Source organism: Netta rufina (genome assembly GCF_964035555.1).
Source record: "Netta rufina genome assembly, chromosome: 1".
NCBI classification, from domain to species: Eukaryota; Metazoa; Chordata; class Aves; order Anseriformes; family Anatidae; genus Netta; species Netta rufina.
Window position 1 is genome coordinate 184,707,434 of NC_140123.1, and position 26,963 is coordinate 184,734,396.

Here is a 26,963-nt window from a genome sequence, read left to right on the forward strand (position 1 = left end):
CAAGAACATACTGGAAGTTTCTGCATTTGTCATGAAGTGAAAGAAACACTTTTTATTATGTTCTAAGCAACATCTCATTTCTTTGAAAGACAAAATGACACATATCGTATATACCCAAATATATTTACAATTGAGAGATTGAAGCTGATGTGTAATGACTGAAGTGCTCCACTACTGTAAATATGCACAGTCTATTCTGGAGGAGGCTCAAGACAGAGAAAAAGTAAGAGTATATTCTGTATGGAGAAACTGTCCTGTCCATTGAAACAAGTTTTTATTTTCTATTATGCACAGTAGGATAAATGTTTCCCTATTTGCTACTCCTATCAGAAGAGTTGACCTCATGGAGATAGCATCATTGTTTTTTGGATTCTCTGATGAATTTAAAATGATGCAAATGTTAAAAATTAATTTGTTTTACACCTGGTTTATAGAAACTTTTTTCCTGTCTTCATCCATTCCATCAAAAGCAACAGAATGTGAGTTCATTCTTAGTACAACTAAAGTAGAAATAACATTGATTGGTTTTGTATTCATCTAGTCATCTAATTTTATACTTCATTTTACTTTAAACTGCAACAGTTTACATATGCTAACCATAGCAATGATATCTCTACTGAGAAGTAACTTCTTTAACAGTCTCCCAATGGTCACCTACAGTTACCCAACTGTCTCTCAATGTTCACTAATAAGACATTTTATAGATTTATTATTTTGTAATATAGGTTTTCTTTGACCCTGAAGAAAATTTGATAATTTATTAGATGTTCTCATGTGTAATTTTTTCACACTTCAGACATATAAACCTTATTCAAAGGAGTATGACAGCATATGGTTAATTTGGTTTAAGCCTGTGAAACACTAACAAACTTGAAAATAAGTGCATGTGACTTTAAGTGTTTTATTTCACAAGAATACTTAATTTAAATGCTTAAAAGTCTGGGCAACTTTAAAGATATTCTGCAGCTGAGAAAGCACTCCATAATTCATTGTTTATTTGACTATTTGTCCTGCTTTTCCAACATTTCTTGGTTTTGAACAGACTGGCATTTCTTAACATTTCTTTTCAAAGATTACCTTACAGAACTAATGACTTTTGATCATTATTTGACTTTCCATTCAAACCAATACATGTGACATTGTTTCTAATCTATAATGAGATAAGCATTAGCTAGGAAAAGCGGATTGAAAATCTTCTGCTTATTAGTCATAAAAGGTGAAGTTTTAAATTGTTCTGTCTGTGATGATTCAGAACATTAAAATTCAGTCACCAGAGTATTTGCATATGTCTTGGCTGGTGATAGGACAGACACATTAAAACTGCATATACTTTTTAATCAGTTTCCATTGACTGGCAGGGCAGAGAATGCTAGGTACCATGAGCTACTTCCTCAGCAAGTGTCCTTGCGTCTCCTTAGTCTCTCTTTATGACTGACCCTGTAGATGGAAAAGGGACATTTTGTATAGGATACATCTGACCCCAAATGTAGAATTTAACATTCAGGCTGCTGTGTCCAAACTAGCCATCTAAAATTCTTTTATAGTCAATGGGAACAGGAAGACACTTTAGGATGAAATTAATGTAATGACATCTGGTCGTACTCATCTATCAGATGAGTCACACCTTAAAACAACCTGTTCTCCCCTGTGAGCCCAAAGTGACTTTGACTTTCTTCAATGTACCCATCTTCTAAATTTAGGTTCAAATCTGTGTTTGAAGATCAACAACATGGTGAGGAAAAACAAATTATTTCTATATTTTTTATAACGCTGTAAAATCATAACAAATATAGCATTTTGTAATGACACACAGCATATTTTATAGGTCATGTAGGAAAAGCTACTCTAACCCTTGATCAGATAAAATACCTCATAATGTAAGAACTGTATTCAAAAGAAAAATAAAAAAGAAAAATCCATCCTTCTTTTACCGTGACAGCCAAAAATCAATGTTTAGTTGGATATAGGTCATTAATTGAGTACTTACAAAATTACAGTTAGTTTTAGAGAAATATGCCTGGCCAGTTCTTGCACTTGTTCTCAGACCAAATAAATATAAACAGTCTGAGGTGGAAGAGTACTGCATAGTTCAGAGGGAGAGAGAACAGAAGACTTTTTCAATAATAAAAGTCACAAAGGTATATTTTACTATAAAATGTAATTTGGTCAGTCTTTCATCTAACTAAATGAAGCTTGCAACACTGTGGTCAAGGACATATTTTGAACTGTTTCTAACAGTTAATGAACTTGTAAAGGGCTACCTATCATTGTGTTATTTCAGCTGTTAAAGCTCTGAAATAGGAATGATTTTCTGTCATGAAGAGCCAGATACTATTTAAAGTCAACAAAATATGCCCATGGACATTGAATGTGATGTGTTCCCGTGTCATCTGTTTTCTTCATGCAGCAGACTGTTTGACTGACTTGTTGGAAGGGAAACACAGAAATGGAATAGAAGAAAACAGCAATCAAACTTAATTTTTCTTGATTTTGAGGACAAGGTACTTTCAAAGTTATGCAGAAATTCAGGACTCTGATGTACAACACAAAGCTAAGAGTAAACAACCATTGTTATAACTTTCTCTGAAGAAGCTGTGATCAACAGCCTTTTTTACGTTAAGAAATTAGAAATCATTTTATCCTATAGCTGAGACTAAAATTGCCTCCCTCAATCACTCAATTTATTTATTTATATATTTACTTATTTATGTATTTATTTAAACAAACATGCTTACTTATCTAAGAAAGGTATAACACACATGGTCTAAATTGCTTTTCAACCTCCTCACCACCAGCCTGATTCTAACATCATTTACATTAGTTTAAATAAGCTGAAGTCACTGGTTTTACCCAGTGTGAATCTGAGGAGAAGCAATATGTGCATAACTGTATCAACTTACCTTATATGCTCTCCAGTACGCAATGAACACAGCATGCTATTGTTTGAAGAAATATTGTAGCTGTGAGCTTTGCACAATCTATAGACCATATGAGTACTGCTACTGTGTACTTTACAATTAAATGTCACATTTAAATGTAGTTGCTGCTGAAGTAATTTGGACTGTATTATCTAGCAACTATTTTACATTTTTGGTGGTGGTGGTGTTTTTTATTTTTTTAATTCATTATGGCTTAATTTTTATTTTTTGTTCCCCTCTTGTGTATACATACACATACACATACACTAAAATCAAGCAAACAATACACCACACTGGCATATTTATATATATATATACTGATATACAGATATGATCATATATCTGTATATATATATGAATATACTCTTTTTTTTTTTTTTTTCCTGAGGGGGTAAAAAAGTCCATTATCAAGCCTAGTATATTTATATACTGATATACACACACATATGTATGGGTGGAGAGGAGGGAATATGTATATATATAATTTGCTTTTAGAATTTTCTCTTTGCTTTTTTTCTGATGCTCAGAAAATCAACATTACTTTGCCCTTTAAAGGCCTTGGAAGACTAATAATCTTAGGAAAAGTCCTCTAATCTATTTCAGATGCTTTTTTTAGGATTCAGTGAATCACACTCTGGAGGTAACTATTTCTCTCCTAAATACAAAGTGCTTGTTGGGTGACTTGTTAGCCTTGAACACCCACTCATTAGACTCCCATGTGAATGCAGATAAATATTTCCCTAAATAATGCAGACAGTATTTCATTATTTTAAGCAGAGTAAGTTTCTATTAGAGAACAGAAATAAAATAAATAAATAAATAAAAAATTAAATCTTCTTAGAATTGCAATAGTGGAGCAGGGAGTCAGGAACAAAAATGAGTGGAATGGACAGGCTTTGTGTTTGTTTTCTTCTTGTGTGTTCTCAGCAGATGAAGGTTAATGTGCACTTACTTTATTGGGAAAGCATTCCAAACCATCATCGGTTAATGAATTCACTACTTGTATATATGTCATGGTTTAACCCGGCCGGCAGCCGGCAGCTAAACACCACACAGCCGTTCGCTCACCCTCCCCCCTCCCTCTCTGGGACGGGGGAGAGAAATGGGAAGTGAAGCCCGTGAGTTGAGATAAAGACAGTTTAATAAGACAGGAAAATAATAATAACAATAATAATAATAATAATAACAACAATAACAATAACAATAATAATACAATGATGATAATAGTACTACTAATAATAATATGTACAAACAAGTGATGCACAGTGCAATTGCTCACCACCCGCTGACCGATGCCCAGCCTAACCCTGAGCAGTCCGGCCCCCTCCCCCGGCTAGCCACCCCTTTATATTGCTTAGCATGACGTCAGATGGTATGGAATACCCCTTTGGCTGGTTTGGGTCACCTGTCCTGGGTCTGTCCCCTCCCAGCTCTTACTGCACCCCTAGCCTGCCCGTTGGCAGGACAGAGCAAGAAGCTGATGTGTCCTTGGCTTAGTATAAGCAGTGCTCTGCAACAATTAAAACATCGGGGTGTTATCAGTACTCTTCTCATCCTAAGCCAAAACACAGCATTCTACCAGCCACTAGGAAGAAAATTAACTCTGTTCTAACTGAAACCAGGACAATATACCAATATGTTAGAGAATCAGCGTAATCACCAAATCATTGTAATCTGTTCTAGGAACAGAAACTAAAGGTGGCAAACTTTTTGTCTACTACTTTTGTCATACTCATTTATACATTCGCATTGCTGCCTAATTCTGGAGGCACCTAATAGTGACAAAGATGCTAATTGGTATTTTAGGCTTTTCAGTTAGCCTGAAAGCTCAAAACTGGGAGGAATAGCTGATACAACATAGGGTTGTGCTTTTATCCAGGAGGACCTCAACAAGCTGGAAAAACGGTCTCACAGGAAGTTCATGAATTTCAGCAAGGAGAATTCCAAAGTCCTGAACCTGGGGATGAACAACACCAGGCTCCAGCACTTTCTGGGGACTTCCCAGCTGTAAGGCAGTTCTGCAGAAAAAGACCTTTGGATCCTAGTCCAAGTTTAACAAGAGCTAGCAGTGTGCCCCTGTGGCAAGGAAAGCAAATGCTATTCTGGGCTTCATTAGACAAGGTGTTACCAGCTGGTCCGAGTTCATTCTTCCTCTCAGCACTAGTGAGCATGCACATGTACTGGATTCACTAGTCCAGTTCTGTGTTCCTCAGAAACAATTCCAGTAAAATACTGGAAAAAGTCCAATGTAGGACTACCAAAATAATAAAGGGACTAAAACATCTCTCCTATGAAGAAGGAGAGATGAGCTGAGTCCTAGCTGAGAAAGCTAGAACTGTTCAGCCAGGAGAAGAGAAAGCTCAGGGGGTTTCAACATATATAAATACCTGAAGGAAAGATGCAAAGAAGACAGAGATAGGTTCTTTTCAGTGGTGCCCAGTGCTGGGACAAGAAGCAATCAGCACAAACTAGAACACAAGAGATTCCATGTGAATACCGGGAAACACTTCTTTATTGTTAGGGTGACTAAGCACTGGTTGTCCAGAGAGGTTGTGGGTAGTCTCTGTCCTTAGAGATCTTCAAAAGCTGTCTGGATATGGTTAAATCAGATGACCTCCAGAGGTCCCTTCCAACCTTCCATTCTGTAGTTCTGTGATTCAGAGACACCCAGAATTTAATTGGCCTGTGAATTCTTAAAATCCTTGTTTAAACAGCAACATCTCTACTTATGCCAAAGCCCTGGTTAATCTAAACATACCATAATTCCTCTTAGTGGGGTATTAATTGAGCATGTTCTGTCCTTTCCTACCACAAAGGAACAGCCCTAAGCTCAGCCACAGGACATGTGGTTGTTTTCATTAAACTGGATGAAATTTCTAGATGCATTGGACAACAGCCTGGGCATTAGTTCTCTCTTCTGAGAAGCAGATGATATGAAAATTTTAGACACAGAAAGGATTCAAAACATTTCTTAAGAGAATGATCTTCTCCAGTAAATTAACTAACGTACTAAGTTAACGTTCCTTTAACTGAGGACTTATTTCCTTGGTTTTCCTCTTGTAGTCCTTTTACATTGATACACTGTTATCTACAGGGGGAGTAAAGATAATATTTTCTTATTCTTTTATGTTTTATATCTGAGAGTCATATGCTCTAACTACTAGCTTAGAATGCAGCTCCTGGTGCATCTGAAGAACCCAAACATTCCATTTCTTGGACGACCATTGTTTAAAAAGTAGGTATTATCATTATCATGTTCTCCTTAAAAAGACATTTGCTCTCCAAAGAGGATTCAGTGCTTTGCAGAGTGTGTGTACTGAAATAGTTATTAATCTAAGTTCAAACGAGGGTAGAATTTGAGAAATGTTGCTGTGCCTGGCATCCGCTATTAGTTACTGCTATCTATGCTTTGCATATTTCCTTGAAAACACTTTCTACTCCCCAACAGTTTTGACGGTATGAATAACACTTTGCATGCAAAAGTGCTTATTTTTCACCAATATCCAAGATAGTTCCAAAACAGGCATTTCCATAGTGTTTTGTTCTTTATAAGGAAATCTGCACAGGACAGTTATGAATCTTTGTACACACAAACAATATTGGACATACCAAATGAAAAATGGTTGGAGAGATGCTGTCAATCGGTATAGGAAGGTATTATAAACAGTTAAGCCCCCCTTATATTTGTGATGAGCATGCCTATTACACAAAAATACAAATGTGTGATAGACATGAAAGCACTATATTGAAATAGCAGAAATGAGAATGCAATTGCATGTTTTCAAATGTTGTGAATTGTCATATATATGACAGTTCAAAACACCTTAATTCTTATGTGGTTACATTTTGATAGTACTTTTGTGTACTTTTTGTGTACTTATGTACTTTTTGTGGCACTCATCACTTGCTAGCATGCTAAATTTTTGCAAAGATGTCAATACATCAATTTACATAACATTACTTTCCCATTATCTTCCTAGTAGGTAAACCGAACAAAAAAAAAAGAAAACTAGAATGAACAGAGCAAGCCTCTGTCCTTATAGAAACAATTTAGGCATGGTTTTTGCACCTAACTTTTTCATAAATATAAATTCAAAGCACAAGCCTGATTTATTTATGTGACACCATCTTTTTCCAGAACTGATGCCAAAAATGTCTATATTCTGTAAGGCAGACTTACAGAAAATAAGCATCATATATACTTCAGAGACCCAGAAAAATTGAGTTAACTGTTTGTTTAGAAACACACAGAGTTTTGTGGCACAGTAAGTAAAAGAATCCAGTTTACCAGGTCATCTTTTAGCTACCCCAACAAACAAAATTGTTCTATTAATTTCTTATTTTTTTCCCCTTATTTACTAGGAAAAAACTCTAGACATCCTTTACAGCAACCTTATTCTGACAGAATTTTTTGAAACCAAAGTTATTCAGAGAACCATGATTTCAGCAGACCTTCTAACAAAACAGTCTAGTTTTGAAGCTCACTTGCTTGTCTGTTTTCGCCTGGTTCCCTCATCTATCTTCTTTGCTTTTTCATCAGCTTTTTCACGTGCTTTTTTTCTTAGGGGCAAGTTCTCAAAATCTTCCACATTCTGCTCCCAAAGATTCTTAATTTTGTTCTACCAGGTCTCAGACATATTGAGCCTTTCCCCTAGAAGGAGATCACAAAGTGAAGTTTTATCACAAGTTTAATCATGCACAGATGAAGTCTGATCAATGTTGACCTCAGACCAATAAATTAGTGCATTAGGCACTAGATTCAGTTAGTGGAATCCTAATGCCCACTCCACTTTCTAAGTGCTGGCACCTCCTGTTGAGGCTGTGTGGCAGACTCTGTCTTGCTCTGGGTCCCAGCAAGTCCCAGCTGCAGCTATTAGGCTTTTAGAGGAGATACTTGGGACACCTGAGGAGGGAATGATTCCCAGCTCAGTGGATCTCAGCTGGAATATTTGTTCTGCCAGGGCAGCCCCAGCTCACCACACAACCTGGTGTGCAGCATGCTTTCTTGCCCTGGCCAGCAACCACATGGACAGCCAAAAGGTTTATGTAAGTAGGGGAAGACGCAGTGCAACAACTGTTGGTTGCAATCAACAGAGCAATCAACTGTTGGTCTCACTAACAAGATCAACTGCAATGTGTACATAAACCGGCCGAAAAAATAAGCGCTGTGCTGCGTAAGACCTGATTCACGCTTCCACACATGCAAGAACCCCCTTTTACAGTTCCATTAAAGCGTCACTGTCAAGTGTTCCTTTTATACTAGCTCCTTTCCTCCTTACTACAGTAGAAAGGTAACTTGCTAGTATAAGAACTTAAATAACCTATTAGGTATAGAGTTAAAATATTACAGTATTTTATTTTAAGTTTTCCAAAGAATCTGTTTCCTAAGAGTTTTGTAAAACAGTTATACCCAATGGAAAATTTTAATAACAAGTTTGTGAGAGACAGTTCGATATTTTCAGTTGGTATTATGAAATGTTTTTGTTTATTATCCCCTAAATGTCCATATTATTGAAAAATCTCACTCCAAATTTGCAAGTCTATATAAATATTGTGCTTTTTGAATTATTATTGATTAAAAAGTCATTTATAACTGCAACAAGTGTAGTAGGTTTACGTGGCAAGGTTTTGGTAGCAGGGGGCCATAGGGGTGGCTTCTGTGAGAAGGATCTAGAAGCTGCCCCATGTTTGGTAACGGCCCCACTGCTGACCAGAGCCGAGCCAATAAGTGATGTTGTTTTGCGCCTCTGTGAGAGCATATTTAAGACAGGAAAAAAAAAAAACGCTGCGATACACAGCAGCTGGGACAGTGAGAGGAGTAAGGAACAGCCTTGCAGGCACCAAGGTCAGTGAAGAAGGAGGGGGAGAGGTGCTCCAGGTGCTGGAACAGAAGTTCCCTGCGGCCTGTGGTGAGGACCATGGTCAAGCAGGAGGTCCCTCTGCAGTCCACGGTGGAACAGGGTTCCATGCTGCAGCCCGTGGAGGAGACCACGGTGGAGCAGGTGGCCCTGCACCAATGGAGGCTGCAGCCTGTGGAAGACCCCTGCCTAAGTAGATTCCAGCCCGGACCTGTGGCCTGTGGAGAGGAGACCACGCAGGAGCAGGTGACCTGGCAGGAGCTGCTGCCCGTGGGGGACCCAGGTTGGAGCAGTTTTCTCCTGAGGGATGGACCCCGTGGTACGGACCCATATCTGGAGCAGTTCTGGAAGAGCTGCTGCCTGTGGGAAGCCCACGCTGGATCAGTTCATCAAGGACTGCATCCTGTGGGAGGGACCCCACAGCACAGGGGACAAGAGTGACCGAGAAGGAGCGTCAGAGAAGAAGCGCTATAGACAGACCATAACCCCATTCCCCCATCCCCCTGCGCCGCTTGGGGGGGGGGAGGAAGTGGAAGAGGGTGGATGAGGAGTGAAGGTGCTTTTGGTTTCTTTCCTTTGTTTCTCATTTCTCTAGCTTGTTAGTAATAAGCAATAAATCTTACTGTCTCCCTATGCTGAGTCTGTTTTGCCCATTACAATAATTATTGTGTGATCTCCTTGTCCTTATCTCAACCTTTGAGCCCTTTTCATCGTATTTTCTCCCTGTTCCTCTTTGAGGAGGAGGAGTGAAAGAGTGGTTGTGGTGGAGCTTGGCTGCCCACTCGAGCGGAACCGCCACAATATGTAAGCGCGAAACTAATCAGGCATATGTATTTGCAGTAAGAGAATCCTTCTGTATTTCAGTTTTATTTATTTATTTCCTCCTGTTTCTTTTTTAGGCTGTTGTGTTGTGTTGTGTTATGACTGTTTTCTTTAGTTTAGCTGATGTCTGAGTTACTTGGTGTCCCACACCAACTTAGGCTCAAAAGCAACTTTCAATACTGGGGAAACAAAACAAAACAAAACAAAGAATACAATCAAAGATACTTTATAAATAATTATTTAAAATGCTGGCAGGCTGTCACAGAAAAGGAGTCAATTTTACCCGAATACTAACACCTGAAGAGCAGCCACAAATGTGATAGGTTGCTACACAAAATGCATGGCTGTACATTCCTTGGGTTGTTTTATTTATTGTGTTGTTTCCACACTTCTTGAATTTGCTGTGTAAATACATTAATATGGATATCAAATTTATTATGGATATCCATTCATAGATCTTGATATTAAGATACAAAGGACAGTTAGCAGCATTTTTGTTCATGTTTGGGACCAGGGACTGTATAATCTCGGGGTCCACATCACCACCCTCTAAATATTCTTCATGGTAAGACTGATTTTTGCTGACTGGCAATTGGTATCTATTTTAAAACTGTGATCTTGATACACAGCTTTTTTATGTAGCTGAAATCTACTAAGGCACCTGGAGAACTGCATTCAGCTCTGGGTCCCAATATAGAAAGGACATGGAAGTGTTCGAACAAGTCCAGAGGAAAGCCATGGTGATGATCACAGGGCTACAGAACCTCTCCTGTGAAGACAGGCTGAGGGAGTTGGGGTTGTTCAGCCTAGAGAATAGAAGGCTCTGGAGTTACATTACAGCGACCTTCCAGTACCTAAAGGAGGCCTACAGGAAAGCAGCGTAGGGACTCCCTGTCAAGAAGTGTAGTGATAGGACAAAGGGTAATGGCTTTAAACTAAAAGAAGGTACATTTAGATTGGATATAAGGAATAAATTCTTTACTCAGAGGGTGGTGAGGCACAGGAACAAGTTGCCCAGAGAAGCTGTGGATGCCCCATCCCTGGAAATGTTTAAGGCCAGGCTGGATGGGGCTTTAAGGAATATGGTCTGATGGGAGGTGTCCATGCCCAAGGCAGGAGGGTTGGAATTAGATGAACTCTAAAGTTGCTTCCAAACTCAGCTATTCCATGTTTCTATGATTAAAATTGTTCTTCTTGTATTATGCTGCCTTCTTTATTCATATACCTATGAATAAAAAGATATTCAAATGTCTGTACAACCAAGACTTCATGTTGAATGAACCTCCCTGGTGGATGAGGCAAAGGCTGTTGATGTAGTCCACCTAGACTTCAGCAAGGCCTTTCACATGAACTCCCACAGTGTTCTTCTGGAGAAGCTGGCAGCCCATGGCTTGGACAGGTACATGCTTTGCTAGGTTAAAAACTGTTTGGATGGCCGGGCTCAGAGAGTGGTGGTAAATAGAGTAAAATTCAGCTGGAGATTGGTCACGAGTGGTGTTCCCCAGGGGTTGGTGTTGGGGCCCGTCCTCTTTAATATCTTTATGGATGAGGGCATTGAGTGCATCCTTAGTAAGTTTGCAGATGACACTAAATTGGGGTGGAAGTGTTGATCTGCCGGAGGGTAGGAAAGCCCTGCAGAGGGACCTGGGCAGGTTGGATTGAGGGGTAGAGGCCAATGGGATGAGGTTCAACATGGCTAAGTGCTGGGTTCTGCACTTTTGTGACAACAACCCCATGCAGAGATATAGGCTTGGGGCAGAGTGGCTAAAAAGCTGTGCAGAGGAAAAGGACCTGGGGATGTTGGTCGATGCTCACCTGAACATGAGCCAGCAGTGTGCCCAGGTGACCAAGAATTCCAACGGCATCCTGGCTTGTATCAGGAATAGTGTATCCAGCAGGACCAGGGAGGTGGTGGTCCCCCTGTACTCTGCTCTGGTGAGGTCGCACCTCGAGTACTGTGTTCAATTTTGGGCACCTCACTACAAGAAGGACATTGAGGTGCTTGAGCATGTCCAGAGAAGGGCTAAGAAGCTGGTGAAGGGCCTGGAACGCAAGTCCTGTGAGGAGCGGCTGAGGGAACTGGGGTTGTTTAGTCTGGAGGTTCAGGGGAGACCTTATGGCTATCTACAACTACCTGAAAGGAAGATACTGGAAGCTGGGGGTCTGCCTCTTCTTACAGATAAGTAGTGATAGAACAAGAGGCAGTGGCCTCAAATTGCGCCAGGGAATGTTTAGGTTGGAAATTAGAAGATATCAGAAAGAGTAGTCAGGCATTGGAATGGGTTGCCCAGGGAGGTGGTGGAATCACCGTCCCTGGGGGTGTTTAAGGAAAGCTCGGACATGGTACTTAGGGACATGGTTTATTAGGTGACATTGGTAGTAGGGTGATTGTTGGACCAGATGATCTTGAAGGTCTTTTCCAACTGTAATGATTCTATGATTCTATTCTGTAAGTAGATATTGATCTTGCCAGTATCATAATACCACACATTAGCTATCTAAAGTGGTACTGTTGTCTCCTATTGTACTCAATTCTATATAGTGGCATTCATATGAGACACCTCTGCTAGTGCATGATTTTGTTTTTTGCTTGATCTAAATTGATGGATTTAGCTCATTGGGTGACTGCTTTGAAACTAATTCTTATGAGTATGAACTGGTTGCACTACACAGAGAGATGAATGAATTACCATCAAGGACTCTGATCTCAAATCGCTCTACAATCAATGGGAATTTATCATCTAAAACCAAGCAAGCTTCTGACAGAACTAGGTCCTTATGGTCTCAGGACTCAGCCAAAATACTTTTCATCTCATGAAAAATTGGTAAAATTTCTCCCCAAACAGATGAAACTTGCAAAGTATGATTACCAGAACTAACTGAACAGGGTTCTCATGAAACAGCTATTCCACATGTTACAAGTATCAGTACAAAATCAGGTGAGGTAATGCTATCACTGTGTAGCTTGCACCCAATGGGAAAGTAATAGTGAATAAAAGTGGTGTACTGATAGTGTTAATTAATGTGGGGTATGATGCTGATGAATGATGCAGAAAAAAAAAATATTGAGGAAAAATAAATACAAAGCAAGAAAGACAGGACAGAAAAAGCACTGAGGAAATAGGCAGAACTGAAATGGAACAAATTATTTTTCAGGGACAAGAGTGCTTGACAAAATTGATCATCTTGGAGGGAAAAACAAACCATTGATTCAAAAGCAAAAAAATGCAGTAGCAAAATTAGATTGAATATATGTATCCTTATAAAGATAAATGGAAGCAAGATAGAAAATGTGAGAAGAAAATTGTCATCTTTAAATTGCTTGCCCCACAATGAGGTAGGAAAACATAGAAATGGAATATTAATAATCTTTTTTTTTTTTTTTTTCACATGTACTAAAATAGCCAGAAATATGAACAGAATATAGCAGTGTAAGAGGAAAAAATGGGAGTTGGTGTTGGCAGCTTATGCAGTTGTAGCTTGTTTTGTAAATATAAGTGGGAGTTCCTGTCAGGCACTGTTAATCCTTATCTGTCTTTGGGTGTCTAAACTAAATGTTGGATTCTTGTCATAGTGGCACTGATTTCAGTTATGCTTCCAGAGCATCTTCTGCACCAGAAAGAGAGGTAGAGGTGGGAGGTTTCAATGTGTGGCGACACAGAAATCCCATACGCAACAAAGAGTTCCTGAACAGTTTTAGCATCAAGATTGTACCAAACATATCATATTGATCCATTTATAAAATCTGAACCCCTACATGGCAAGTGTATGTTTACATTATCTTTTTGCTGTTCCCACAATGATGGTACAATATCACCAGTGTTATAATTTCAGATATATAACTGTAATGATGTAAATCATTTTATTTATTATTATTATTATTATTATTATTATTAATAATAATAATAATAATAATAATAATAATAATAGTAATTATTATGAATGAAGTGGTAGAGATCAAAAAATGGATTTATCTGTTTCTTGGTTATTCTTGCATAATTTAATCTTATTTGAAAGAAATACACAAAGCATCTCCCTTTTGACACACATACAGGAATTGTTAATTTAATAAAATTGCGCATGCAAGATTGTAAAATCCACCTTTTTATGGTAATATCATAAAAAAAAATGCTCTGTCATTATAATCTGCTTATAAAGAAACTTTCTGTGTTATTTGTAATGGTCAAACTGTGAATCCAAGTGTAATGGGCCATAAACCCATTGTAGCCAGTAGCTTGTAGCCAGTTTAAAAAGTTTATACTTTCATTAACAGACCTTTCCTCAAATAGGAAAACAAAACCTGATCTTAAACCTTGATCCTGCCTCACTTAAATTGGATTTACATTATTGATTTTATTGGATTAATTCCTGACAAACACGGGAATTAATAAGGGGCACTGGGTATGCCTCTAGCTTTCATAGTGCCTTTACAAACAGTATTAGGAAATTTTTGTTGAGGGCGTGAGAGAAGAGCAGGTGAGAATGACAACAGGAGGGGACAGAAGCATGATAGAACTAGCTGCAGGTAACTGGAAGACCTGGAGTCCGTTTTAGCTGCAATTCAGTAGCTTGACTCTGTGAAGATGATGTAGTGAGGGAAAACATGATGAATGTAGAGCACTGGTGCTACAGGCAACATCCACCTTCTTCAGGTCAGTGAAAATGTAATTCCAGAAGTACTGGAAGTGTCTGTTGTTAGAATGACTCTTCTTCTTGGGCTTTCCCAAACCCAGGCTGCTTTCCCAAGGAAATTAACAGGCACCCAAACAGTGGCATGACAAAAACAGGAGTTTTTTTTTTGTTTGTTTGTTTTGTTTTTCATGTTGTGAGCAGGAGAGAGTCCCAAATTAGTCTAGTTTTAAACAAAAAAGACTCTATTTTACACCCGGAGCTCTGCCTTCTGCTTTGCCACCTGGTATTTGTCCAGGATGAATGGTGGATTCAAGCCAAGATGAGTGGGAGAATGGGCAGAAGGTCAGTGATGTCCCAATCATGTGATTTGGTTACTAAAGTGAGACGTGGTCCAGATAAGAAATACGGTTTGGATTGTAAATTTGACCTCAGTAGAAATTGATCGGTCTTACCAATTCCAAGAGAAAAGTAAAAACAGATTTTTTTTTTCCATCAGTTTTTCAAAATAAACTATTTTGATCTAATTTTGCTGTAAGGAAGTTACAATCTCATATGGCTAGCATGCATTTCTACAGTTCCCCAACTTCATAATTTGCTATATCCAAGAAGACTTGTTTGTGAAATTGTCCATTTTATTTTCAAGTGTACACTATTTTATTCAAATCACTTATCTGACAAGGCTCATTTTAAACTGTAAGTGGTCTTAAGCACTAGATAAGACATTAGTTCTTTCCTCTCTCCCATCCAAATAATGAAAGAGTTCTGCTATTTATCTTAACTCTATCGTGCAATTGCCAGCAGCAGTTCTGGTTGTTCAGCCCAGAAATAGTTCTGTTTTTTTTTTGTAATATTCTTTCCAATTAGTACTTGAATTTTATTTTATATTATTGTGAGAGTTTAATGAAAGTTGCCTCCATATGATTTCTATTTCTCTGCTAACATTATTTTGATGCTAAAGTCAAGTTAGTGAAGTTAAGCCTGTGATATATAGGGAGGTCGCAGAGCTTTTCTTTCTGACAATGTAATCCAGTCACCAGAATAGACAGGCTCAAATAATACAATTTTTATGTTACAATACAGTTTGTAACTCTAAGGTTTTTATCAGTTCTAGCTTAGCTCTTGCTAAGGGTCAAAGTATGGAGTTTTTGTTTGTTTTTCTGAATAGAAAACAACTCAGGATCCTCAGACTGATACAGCATGTTTTTCATAGATCATATTATAGGATCACATATACTGCTGTTGTTACCTAAACTCTGCCAAAGCATTAGGTAAATCTGAACATACTAGTTTCTATGAATGCATTTGCAAAAATGAAAATATGCAAAAGTAAGAACATTTCAGTAGCTTTCACATAAGTATCTGTTTATATGAACCCTCAAGAATTAATTTGATTCCAAAAAATAAACTATGGATTTTCAGATAAATAGTTTTGTAAAACACAGCAGCTCAAACAGGTTATGTCCCTTTTGCTTCATCTACTTCATACAGGAATTACAAGTACAATAATAAAACCCATATATAAAACACTTAAAAGCTGTGCTAGTGTAGCCACGTGTATATAAGATTTATGGGAAATACTAAGTACAGGGCAAATCACACAGAAACTGTAAAGCTCAGAGGTGTTCTAATGGACACCTCTCCATTAGAAGTGGTTGTGCCTCACTGCCCACAGTCCAGACAGCATGAGGAGATAGCAGGATGGAGACAGTGTATTTCTAATGGGTGACCTTCCTTGGCTGATAAAATAACTTCCTACTGTCCTGGTTTCAGTTAGGACAGAGTTAATTTTCTTCATAGTAGCTGGTATGGTGCTATGTTGTGGATTAGGATGAGAAGAGTGCTGATAACATGCTGATGTTTTAATTGTTGCAGAGCAGTGCTTACACCAAGCCAAGGATATTTCAGCTTCTCGCTCTGTCCTGCCAATGGTCAGGCTAGGGGTGCAGCAAGAGCTGGGAGGGGACAGACTCAGGACAGCTGACCCAAACTAGCCAAAGGGGTATTCCATATCATCTGACATCATGCTAAACAATATAATGGGGTGGCTAGCCAAGGTGTGGGGGGTGGACTGCTCAGGGTTAGGCTGGACATCAGTCAGCGGGTTGTGAGCAATTGCATTGTGCATCACTTGTTTTGTACGCATTACTATTAGTAGTACTATCATCATCATTATTGTAATAAGTATTATTGTCATTATTATTTTTTCTGTCTTAATAAACTGTCTGTATCTCAACTCACAGGCTCCACTTTTCTGTTTCTCTCCCCCATCCCAGAGAGGCTGTGTGGTGTTTAGCTGCCAGCCGGGTTAAACCACAACACTACATAGGCTGGAGTTTTAAAGATACTTTAACAATCGAAGTAGCATTTGATATAGCATGTGTATTTTGATTATCAGGTTCTTCAGAAACACTGTTATCATCCAGGATGTGTTTTGCTGGGGTCCAAATATACTCAAATAATAAAATAAAGAAAAGGAGTTATCATAATCAGATTACTCATTTACTGGAGTATGTGTTCTAATCACTTCCCAGCCTAATCAGGGCTGGTTCAAAGGTTGCTGACTTCGTTTGGATATTTGTAGTTCAAAAAGTGTGGGCATGTTACTGATTTATCATACACAAGATTTCTTTCTTCCATCACTTGTATATGAACAAATTAGTTTTGCTGCTGCTTCATAGTTGATGCCAAAGGAAGGAGTGTCTTGTTATGGGATCAATGACTTTTCCATCCTACAGTGACATTGTTCCTTTAGATAACTATAACTTTGTTAGTTGAAACAAATATTTTAATACTTGTTTGCATTTCTGCTTTCTGCAATATATTCCAATACATTTCAATAACACTTTTTTTTTTTTTTAAACTTATGTTTCATTCCCTTGCAAAAGTATATGCTCATTGCTTGTTCGAAATTGCTTGCACTAGCATTTTCTGCATAATTGTTGGTATTCTGAGAAACACAGGACTGTAGGAAGAAAAAAAGAAGGTAAGGACCAAAAGTCTCTCATTACTTCTGAGCAGTATCTTGCATATGTCCACTATTTTACATGTGCATATAAGTACATATGCATGTTTATGCAGATTGTTTACATTAGAATGTTTATTTATATTAGAAATGTTATGTCCTCATCAAAGAGTACCTACTAACATAAGTATACCAGATTTATAAAAATACTGTCTTATGTTTTTCAGTGTGTTGGGGTTTAAACATAGTAGGCAGCTCAGCAGCACACAGCTGTTCACTCCCTCTCCCCCAGTAAGATGGGGAAGATAAATGCAGTTTAATAGGTAAAGCAAAAGTCACACACACAAACAAAGCAAATCAAGGAATTCTTTCTCTACTTCCCATCAGGAGGCAGATATTCAGCCATTTCTAGGAAAACAGGGCTCACCATGTGTAACAGTTACTTGGGAAGACAAACACTATCACTCCAAACACCTCCTTTCCTCCTTCTTTCTCCCCAGAAAATTTTATTGCCAAGTATATGTCACATGGCATGGAACATCCCTTTGGTCAGTTAGTTGTGTCCCTTCCCAGCTTGTGCACCTCCCAGCCCCATCACTAGCAGGGCAGCGTGCAACACAGAGAAGACCTTGGCTCTGTGCAAGCACTGCTCAGCAACAGCTAAATCACTGTGTGTTATTAACAATGTGTTATTAACAGTGATTCCATCATAAATCCAAAGCATGGAACCACTTTAGCCACTGTGAAGAAAACTAACTTTATGCAAGCCAAAACCAGTACCCTGAGAAGGCAGATGAGGGATTCCAAATTTATCATTGAAAGCACACATGACCCTACTTCACAGTAGCAAAGTCTTGCACAAGTATTTTATAAGTAGCAAGAGACATATTTCACAAAGACTGAGTTCCATCAAGTTAGTGGTTTCAGGTTTTATTATCATCTCTTATTGAAGTTTTTGGACCTGATAATATATGTCAAATTAATACCCATACAGCAATTTCTTATTCTTAGGAACATATTAATCTTCAAAATTGTCTTTACTCATGTGAACTTTCAGTATGCTATCAATTTGCATTTTCCAACAAGTTTTGTTAGTTTACAACCTTAAAAGAAGATAGAAGATATATACTGAGTTGTTTAATATTGAATAAGCTGTATTAACAATACTTTCTATTGATATTTATTGATTATATCTTTAAAGTACCTACTTTATATTTTCTCCCCTTGTCTACAGCATTTGCCTCTGGACTAACTCAAGCAGCAAAGGGAGGCCGAGAGAGGATGGAACCAAGGACAGGTAGCCTGGGATGAATACAGATAAATTGTCCAAGCAGCCAGGGATCAGGTTAGGAAAGTCAAAGCCCTATAAGAATAAAATTTTGCCAGAGACATCAAGGGTAATGAAAAAGGCTTCTATAACCACATCAGTGAAGGAAGGCTAGGGAAATTGTGGGTCCTTTCTGGAAGGAAACAGGAAACCTGGTTATCCAGAATATGGAGAAGACTGAGGTACTCAATGACTTTTTGCCTCATTCTTTGCCAGAAAGTGCTCTAGCCACATAGCCCAAGTCCCAGAAGGCAAAGGAAGAGACCAGAGGAATGATGAACTACCCAGTATAGGAGAAGATCAGGTTCAAGACCATCTAAGTGTGTTGGTTTTACCTTGCTAGGCAGCTGAAAAACCACAACCACTTTCTCATTCCCCCTCCTCAGAAAAGGAAAGAAAAGAAGAAGAAAAGGAAAACAAAACAAAACAAGAAACAAACAACTCATGGGTTGAGATAAGAATAATTTAATTAAAGGAAAATAATTATTAAGGTAAAATTATTATTAAGGGAAAATTCAATGATTTAGCTAAAGGGAAAAGGAGGGACGGGGGGAGGGAGGGTACAAGAGGGGGAGACAAGCAAAGGCCACGTGGAAGCACAGAGAGAGAAGAAATAAATTACTTCCCCTCCATTAACAATGCTTGATGGCATCCCTGAAACAGGGCCTCAATGCACAAAGCTGTTGTTTGGGAGGACAGACATTTTCATAATGAGAGCCCACTCCTCCCCACTCCTTCCCCTTTTCCACATTTTATTGCTGAGTGTGACATCATATGGCATGGAATATCCCTTTGGCTGGTTTAGGTCAGCTGCCCTGGTGATGTCCCCTCCCCACTTCTTGCCCTCCCCCAGCCTGCTGGCTCTGAGGGGTTTGGAGTGAGTCCTGATGCAGTGCCAGCACTGCTCAGCAATAGGCAAAACTCTGGTGTGATAGCAGTGCTGTTCTAGCTACAGGTGCAGAGCACAGCACGGTATTGGCTACAGGGAAAGTTAACTCCATCCCAGCCTGACCCAGTACACTAAGGGACCTAAAGGCACACAAGTCCATGGGACCAAACGTGATGCATCTGCAAGTTTTGACGGAATTGGCGGATGTAGTTGGTAAGCCGCTATCCAGAAATTACATACTCAGAGGGTAGTGAAGCACTGGCAAAGGCCGCCCAGAGTTCTGGATGCCCCATCCCCGAAAGTTCAAGGTTCGAGGCCAGGCTGGATGGGGCTTTGAGCAATCTGGTCTAGTGGAAGTTGTCCTTGCACATGGCAGAGGGGTTGAAATAACGTGATCATTATGTTCCAACCCAAACCATTCTATGATTCTCTGTTTCTATGATTTAAAAAATTCCTCTAACTCTATTAAATCAATGAAGATCTTTTATAGAGAAGTGAGCTTACATTCCAGTAAATAAATAAAATATATGTAGGAATATCAATTTCTCTGTCTTAGAAATACATGGCAGCATCCAAATTTATTCTGGCTCAGTGTTACAGCATCAACCACATTGTCATGTGGGAAAACAGTAGTAGAGAACACACATCTTTTCAAAATTTGTTTGCTTAACCAGTTGTATTGTAAAAAATCAGACTACATATGACTGCTTTAGCAAAATACGGTGAACACAACTGGAAAAGCAATTTTTTTTTTTATTTTTTTATTTTTTAAGAACAAAAGGAATGGAAGAATTGCTGCAGTGGTGTTGACTGTTCATAGCATTCTTAAACCAGGAATAATGTTAGAGAATTTCCTCCTTTTTTTTTTTTTTTTCATTCCTCCCTCTTTTTGTAGGGATTGTGACAGTCATTTTCTTTGTAATCACCTTTGTTTTGCAGCATATGTAGGATGATGTATGTATGTTGCATGCATGGTTTTTGCTTTCTTTGTTACACCATAAACCAGTTCTGTTAAGCTTTCAAGGTCACATTTCTTTGCTATTTCTGATTTGCAGCTATATCCCCAGGTTCCTGGTATCACCTGTGCCTTATTTTCAAAGATTCTGTTATGACCTTATGTTTACACAGTTAGGGCCCCATGTTATAACCTCTATCTTGACAGAGAGGTTGTATTTTTGTTGTACTTTTGTATGTGTGTGAAAACTTAATTATGGTTTCTTTTAGTGTTAGTCTTGTATTCCCTACTGTGGTACCAATTTTATCACAAGTAGTTCTGGGCATGAAGTTGAAGTTTGAGTGAATGAACTCGTAAAGAAGAAAGGCTTCTGGCTTTTTGAATGAGTGGAAGAGTGGAGAAGGAGCCGATCAGTACCATACACGCATGCTGAAAAGATGATAGAAATGAAAGACTGTATTGTTTATGGTGGTTGTGTTCAGACCGTGGACTAGGTATGTAGAGCAACATATCTTCTGAAATACTCTGAGGTCCCACCTGTTCATGATTTTCCCTTGAAGTAGAGTTGGGTACTACCACGGAGTCAGAACATATTTATGGTCCTCTTTCGGACTTGTTATCATAAGCTGAGAAATGCAGCCACATTTCACTGAGCAGAGAGCCTGTCTCAAATTCTGTACTTAGTACTTCATCAGTGAATTGAGATGATTTCATGGTAAATAAAACAGGAAATAAATTCAGGAGTTGAAAAAGTTATTCAATTAAATATGTTATACAGTTCAGGACAGTGCACTACTGGGGACTGGTGTTGCATTAGTCTTCTCTCTTAATTTGAACCCATAAAATCACCCATTTTTGTTGCAGGATGGAAATTTGGGTATTAGAAAAGTAAAAAGAACAAAATTGAACTTGAAACATGTTATTCATTTTCTGGATCTGCTACATATCACCAGAAAAGAGATTCATCTCACTGTGCCTCCCTTTCTCATACTTCTGTAAATCATGTTACTGAGTAAAATATCAAGACCAGATACTATCACTAAAATTCAATTCAGTGTTGATATAGAGAAGTTCAAAAAATGCTACTATTCATGCGGAGATCCAAGAAGGACTTTGGCACTGGTATTCTAACCATTACAACATGTAATTTACTGTCAGGTGGTCCATAGGTCACGGCTCACAGTTCACAGATGTCCTCAGGAAGTACTGACTGCATAAATACAGGAAAGGAAATAACTGACTTGGTAGTGATTCTTCAGAAAAGAATTTAGGTCATGAGTCAGCAGTATCATGCATAAAAGAAGCATCTCACATATATATATGTATATATGTGTGTATATATGTACACATATAAAAATATAATAAATATTATATAATATAAATATATAAAATATAATATATAATGTAATATAAATATATATATGTGTATGAATATAATATACATACATATATATATATATAAAAGAATCCAGAAAGAAAGAAAGCACTGCAAGCAAGCAAACAAACAAACAAACAAACAAAGAGATAAGAGCAAGAAAAAAAGAGATAGGGAAAGGAAATAATTAATTTTGCATTACACAAAAAAGAAGACTATCAATGTTGATGGTGTTCATTCTTCAAGAACATAAGATTTCCTGGCAAAGTTATAAAGCCTCTGTCACTGTAACTCCTTTGGAACACATGAGGTCAATATCTGAAAATAAATAAATACCAGAAAAATATGTAAAATGAGACAGGGAAAGCAGAGATGAGAAGAAGGTTCCTAGCCAATATTAATTTGTGAAAGTGAAGACCTGAGTTTTGTCACAGTTTCAAAATATACATAGCTATATCCAGTGCCCATTTACTGACAAATAAATCATCTAGAATGATCTTAGCACTAGACGAAAAGTTTCATAATTTCTAAAATAATGCCCTTAGCTTGATCTTAGGAAATCACTCTTTGCCTATTTCTTTTCTGTGGTCATATGAATCTTTAAATGTGTTTGCTCAAATAATGAGTAATCTGTATTCCCTTTCTTTATCCCCAAATCTGGTTGTTAGGGTATTGCCCATAAAGGAGAGGCCTTCTTTCTTCCTTCTTCTGGCAGTAGATATTGGATTTGGACTCTGCCTTCTGCTGTCTAAAATTTGGATGCATGCTCTAGATTATTTTGTGATACTGGATTATGTAAATTTCAATTCTGTTATCCTTATTCCCATTAATTTATTATGTATTCCTGATATTTTAAATTGATAACATTTTTAATACAAAAACATTTTTGACACTAAAACTTGCATTCAAAGAACTTTTTTTTAATTACTTTTTCAGACTTTGCATTGGAATATCCTGGTTCCCAATTTTTATTTACACTAATTTAAATTATGGCTTTGTAATCCAACATGGTTTGGCATCATTGCCAATATTTTTATATTCAAGGACCTTTTATATATTTATTTTTATAATTTTGTATTTCAAGCATCTTTTATTTACAGATGCTTAAAATGAAACATTTCTAACATTTACTAACATTTCAATACTGATTTTCATGAAATTTAGATTTTTCAAATAAAATGCCATTCCCAAGAATATCACAGAGCTCAGCTCTGAAAATATGAATTCTTGCCTATTTCTTGGGGTCAATGTGAAGAGTTAGAGCTTGGAAGGTGCTGAGAGTTACATGCCTCTTGATGTCTCAGTTGACATCTTGGAGTGAGCAGAGTGTGCAACAGACAAAATATGCCTTCCTTTTAATATAATATAACAAGCTAGGACATGTATCCATTAAAATGACAAAGGATTAAAAAAAAAAAAAAAAGGGGGGGGGGGTTTAAAGGAAAAGGGAAGACAAAAAAGGGAAAAAAAAAAAAAAAAAGACAAATTCCTAGCCTGTGATGATGATAACTCATTTGCAATCCCCTTTTTGAATTGTCACTGTTTTCTAGGGTGGAGTTCTCAACTGTATCAACTTGTGTGACTTTTATAAACAATATGTGGAACTAATTTGTATAAAACACTTCTCATGTTCATTTGTATTTTACATATATAAATGTATCTATTTTGTATCTTTCAATAAGATTAGATAAACTACTTCCAAATAAAATGAAGACTGCACAATGACCGTGAATCTTTGAGTCACAAAGCAGACAGACAGTACTATGTGCACCAGGCACCCCAAACAAGACTGACAGACTGATGCCAGTTGTGACTCCAGTGAGTTAAATACTGTTGATGCTGTTGGGATGTTTTACAATAACTTTCTTAATGTGAATTTAACAGATACACTATTTGCTAGAGTAAGGAGGGCAGATGATGGCTGGCTCCATGGTAGTCTAACAGCAGCTGGCATTGCAGAGGAATTTCAATTAGTCAGGTGACAATCAGCTGCAATCCCTGAGAAACTGGCTAGTGCATCTTCTGCATAACGCTCTTTCACTTCTCCAAAAAACTTAATTGTTGCACTGCTTATACTGCTGGCTGTAAATGTAGCTACATGGGACCCCCTTTTCCTGTCCCCATGAATTAATTTAAGAAATGATATGTTCTATACCATGTTTCCACAGATAGGAATCTATGTTTGTTTAGTTTGTAAAGAAATGAAGAAGATGCATTTGCTACAGAGTCAGCTGAGTCATTCCCATCCTTTGAATGTAAGTGGCAGAGGTTTTGTTATTTTAGCTGCTATTTCAGCTTAATGAGCTCTGGATTTTTTTATAGTAAAATTATTGTAAACTGTTAATCCAGTCAGTGTCTCCACTTTAAACTTTTCTCTGAGATATCATGTCTTATTCACTAAGAGAAACTCAGTATGTTGTCTCAGGGACCTTTCTTTTTTCTTTTTCTTTCTTTTCATTTTATGTATTTATTTAAATAAACAGTGTTTGAATTAATTTGAGTACATATCTATCCAATGAAGATAATGTTTCTTTATTGTTCTATGCCTTGTTTAGTATTTAGAAAGGGGGCACATTCAACTTTTGACTTTAAATCTTTGGAGTTTTCATTCAGAATTAAAGGCTAACATAGAAGATGATTGTTTTTAATTTGTATTAAAACAGCTAAAATTCATGGTAGAAAAAAAAAAAAAAAGAAAAAAAGACTGTTTTCAGCTAATATATCCACTGTTCAGAACAGGAAAAAAAATCACAAAGCATGAAATAAAATTTCCAACAACACTACAACTTTAGAAAGCAATAAGAATAAAGTAATAATGTTCTACAGAAATTGATATCATTTGTCTTCTTTCCAACATTCTACCTATTTACTATATTGTACATATTCTTTGAAATTAAAGGAAATTTTTGTCTTCTTATACTACCTTATTCATATAGATTTGCTGCTTTAAAAGGCTAAAGAATGTTTAATGTCCTCTAATAAGTTCCAAAGGAAATCCTTATAAAAGGAGTGGGTACTGTTTTGGCTGCACATTTACACAAAAAAAAAAAAAAAAAAAAAAAAAAGAGAGAGAGAGAAATCTATTGATCTATTGTAAGCAAAATTGAAATCCAAATCTGAACCACATTGCTTCTTGTAAACATTAATACTACTGATAGTAAACACATAAGACAGGGAGACAGGGTACTTCAAAACAGCTAACTGTATTCAGAGAACAAGAGTCTCTAGGGTAACAAGTTACAGCATTAGTCAGCAAACTCCACCCTTGGGTGAGTATTAAACAGTTTATGTTATTCTTTTACTGATAAATCCTTAGCATTTCCAATGTGGGACAATGCAATTTAAAAGGAGTGATTCAAATAAAGAGAGTCCCAAGGAGAGCAAGAGGCTTTTCAGAGGTCTGGAAAAGGACAGTTAAAGGTCCTAAAATATTTAAATATATTTAGAGTGAGGAAAGGAAAAGAAGTAGTGTTGTTCGTATAGGTAAAACATTGCTTTTAAGGAGTTTATTCTGTTCTCAAGACTCACTGCAGTTCAGAAAAATGAGAATCATGGAACGTCATGTTTGTGCTAGCCATCATTAGTGAGTGTATAATTCTGAGGACTGTAAAGTACAGCAGTGGTTGGTTGGAAAGCTGTGGCAACTCCCTTAGTTCCAGTTCCTAAGAGCAGGTTGCAGAGGGGTCACGGGTTCAGATGTGACATAGACCGTACCTTTGCAAAAGGGGAAGGAGTAAGAAATCTCTTAAATTCCAGCCTCCATTTCTGTAATTTTATCGTCCAGATGTATTTGAGTTTATTTTTACAGATAATAAATTCTGGAAGGAGTTAATTTGGTGTGTTGAAGTAAAGCAAAAATTTTACAAAGACTTAAACAGAAAGCTATTCCATGAACAGTAGATGGATATTAAAAATTGAATTTTACAGCTTTTTTTTTTTTTTTTACACTGAACTAATACGTTAATTTAAAATGTTTTAACTTTCCCATAATTACTATATTATTAATATAACTAATGACTAAGGCTACAGAAACTTTAACAAGATATTTTCATTACTTGCACACTAATTTATTTACATATCATATAATACCAGCATTAAGCATTAAAAACAAGGTTGATAAGTGCAATTTCATGGTGCCTGTGATAGTAAAGGGTTTCCAAATTTCATGCCAATCCAACTCAACAATATAAAATATAGCTCTGAGTTGTTAATTTCTCTTCTTCTAATCTTCCTAAATATTTTACACTGCTCAGTGAGGATGAGACAAATTATAAGTTCATTAAAAGGATTATAATGGAATACAGTTAGATTTGTATTATTTCATGTTTTCATTATTCTATTTATACTGTCAATAGGCTGATGTTGCTCTGCCTCATATTCTTATGGCAGTTTGCAAGACAAGGTTTGTATCAAAATGTTAATTTTTTTTGCCACATCCACTTTTGGACAGATAATAGTAAACTCTAATTTTTCCACTGTTCAACAGTGTTTTTTTTAAGTGGGTCTGTCTTGCTTTATGAGGGGCGGTAACCCACACAGAAGAGCTGAGAAGGGACTAGATATAAAATTATGTGAAAGGTTGAACTCTACATTTTAGAGTGTATTAAATATTGAAAGATTTTTTGAATGATGCTATAGGACTTTGCAATTTAGGTCTGTTTTTTAAAACTATAATAGTCAATATAGACTACTCCATTTTTAAGTAAATCCTGTCCAGCTATAAACTAAGAGTTTATCTGGGAAATGTATGTGTGATCGATGAGTTGTCATATATTTGATATAATTTTTTTTTTCATTTTCAATATTCAGCCAGCCAAGCAGTGCATGCGCATTTAATCAAAACTGATTCAACATCTGTCTTGCAGTTTATTTCCTCACTAATTGATCAGATTTTGTTTGGCAAAATCCTGTTTGGAAATATTGTATTTAGCAAAATATTGAATATTAATACACTCATCTACAGAATCAATATTAATTGCATAGCATTATAGGCTGATTATAGATACCAGTTTCAACAGGAACATATCTGAACCTGGTGAATAATCAACCCCCTCAGTAAAACATAAATATTCATTTGCTTTAAATTCACTGGCTTAGACATTCTAACCTGCTTACATGTGAAAAGGTACTTAAGTGCTACACAGTGAGACTGTGTTTAGAGTTTTAATGAAAGTCATTTACTCAATGTGAGAGTTAAAAATAAGAAGCTTGTTGCTAATCATCTA